General features: G+C 26.0%; 1 protein-coding gene across 2 annotated transcripts in view; it reads right to left on the bottom strand.

Moving 5' to 3' along the window:
- Window positions 1-2500, bottom strand: part of LOC125034201 (serine/threonine-protein phosphatase 6 regulatory ankyrin repeat subunit A-like) — a 30956-nt gene that overhangs the window by 25396 nt on the left and 3060 nt on the right. For both annotated transcript variants that reach the window (XM_047625900.1, XM_047625899.1), the window contains 2 exons: window positions 1816-1915; window positions 277-375 (listed from right to left, as the gene is read on the bottom strand). The gene's annotated coding sequence lies outside the window, so the exon portion shown is untranslated. The remainder of the gene's footprint in view (window positions 1-276; window positions 376-1815; window positions 1916-2500) is intronic.

Consider the following 2500-nt stretch of genomic DNA (forward strand, 5'->3'; position numbering starts at 1 on the left):
TATGTCTACATACATTTACAGCAAACGAATGACCTTATCCTTTCCTTACTTTACAAGAAGACAGATCAAGATACAATTCGATAAATACGCAATCATATAGACTGCTATACTTAATAACACACCGATGGAAATATACAAAAACGTCCATAGGCAAATACTGATGACAATTCGATTTCCTCGAACCTACTAACTCAATGCTATAGTCCTCATTATATTCGACATATTTCGCCTTAATTTACTACATGCTATAGGTTACATAAGGCAGACTAGTCCTACCTTGGTTATCTCCTGCGGCCACATCGGCACCGGCAGTCAGAAGGGCTTTGGCGATCTCCGAGGCGCCCTTTTCCGCGGCCAAGAGCAGGGCGGTGCGGCCTGGCCAGGCAGGTCGGCAGGGTTAGACTATCATTATTATTGTTATTATTATTTTTATTATCATTATCAGTATTATCATTATCATCACTGTTATTATTATTATTATTATTATTATTATTATTATTATTATTATTATTATTATTATCATTATTATTATCATTATCAGTATTAGTATCATCATTGTTATCATTGTTATTATTATTATCATTATTATTATCATTATTGTTATCATTATCATTATTATTATTATCACCACTGTTATCATTATTATTATTATAATTATTATCATTATTATTATCATTATTATTATCATTATCATTTTTATTATTATCACTATTATTGTTATTACTATTATTATTATTATTATTATCATAATGATAATAATAACAATCGTTATCATTAGTATCACAATGATGTTAATAATAATAACTTTTATAATAATTGTTATTTTTTTATCTTTATGATTGTTGTTGTTACTATTATCATTATTGTTGTTATCATCATCATCATCATCATCCTTATTATTATCATTTTTATTATTATTATGCTTATTATTATTATTATTATTGTTATTATTATTATTATTATTATTATTATTATTATTATTATTATTATTATTATTATTATTATTATTATTATTATTATTATCATTATTATTATTGTCATTATCATTTTTATCATCATCATTATTATCATTAATATTATTATTATAATTAGCATTATCATTATTTTTGTCATCAGTATTTGTATTATAATAATATTTAAATATAATATTCTTGTTATTATTTTTATAATCATTATCATTAATATTCTTGTTATTATTATCAATATTATTATTATTACCATTACTACTACTACTGCAATTATCTTCATTATTGTTATTGTTATTATTGTTATCATTATTACCATTATTATTATCATCATCATGATCATCATTATTATTATCTTTATTATTACTATCACTATTATTATCATTATCATTATTATTATTATTATTGTTATTGTTATTATTATTGTATTATTATCATTGTTGCTATTGTTGTTCTCATTATTGTTATTATTATTATGATTATTATTATTATCTTTATTATTCTTGTTATAATCATCTTCGTTCTTATTACTACTATTATTGTCAATGTTATCATCATCATCACTATTATTATCAATATTATTATTATCATTAATATATGATAATTATAATAATGATAACAATAATTGTTATTATTATTATTATTATTATTATTATTATTATTATTATTATTATTATTACTATTATTATTATTATGGTTGTTGTTGTTAATAGAAGTAGTAGTATCGTTATTATTATCATTATCATCACTATTATTATGTGTGTGTGTGTGTGTGTGTGTGTGTGTGTGTGTGTGTGTGTGTGTGTGTGTGCATACAAGTTAATATACATTAGCTTTGATAAGACCTTACCGTTGTGGTCGCACTCGTCGACCCTCGCTGCCCTGTTCAAGTAGCGCTGTTAGTGTGTTTGTTTGCTCTCTCTCGACCGCCAAGTGGAGCAAAGTCCGTACTGCAAAGTCCACAACTCTCTTGTTAATTTTTCCTTTTCCATGAACTTGTTGTCATCAGTATTTGTATTATCATAATATTCAAATATAATATTCTTGTTATTATTTTAACTTTTAACTGCACAAACATGCGCGCAAACACACATATATACACACACGCATACACTCACACAAACAAACCCACATACAAACAAACACAAGCAAACGGACAGACAAACATACGAAGACAAACAAACGCAAAGACTAACATATGAACAAAGAATGAGTGAGAGAGAGAGAGAGAGAGAGAGAGAGAGAGAGAGAGAGAGAGAGAGAGAGAGAGAGAGAGAGAGAGAGAGAGAGAGAGAGAGAGAGGTAGATAGGTATATAATAAATGGGCAGATAGATAAATATATAGAGAGATAGACAGATGAATAGATAGATGGATGAGTGAATGGATGGATATATAGATAAATATAATAATAGATAAATAGATAGATATGAACAAACAATATAAACATGGACAAAAATATGCCGACAGCTATTGACGGAGATAAGGAAATAAATAGATAAATAGATAACACGTTAGGACATAGACAGAAAGCCAG

This window comes from Penaeus chinensis, chromosome 17, assembly GCF_019202785.1.
Source record: "Penaeus chinensis breed Huanghai No. 1 chromosome 17, ASM1920278v2, whole genome shotgun sequence".
Taxonomy (NCBI): Eukaryota; Metazoa; Arthropoda; class Malacostraca; order Decapoda; family Penaeidae; genus Penaeus; species Penaeus chinensis.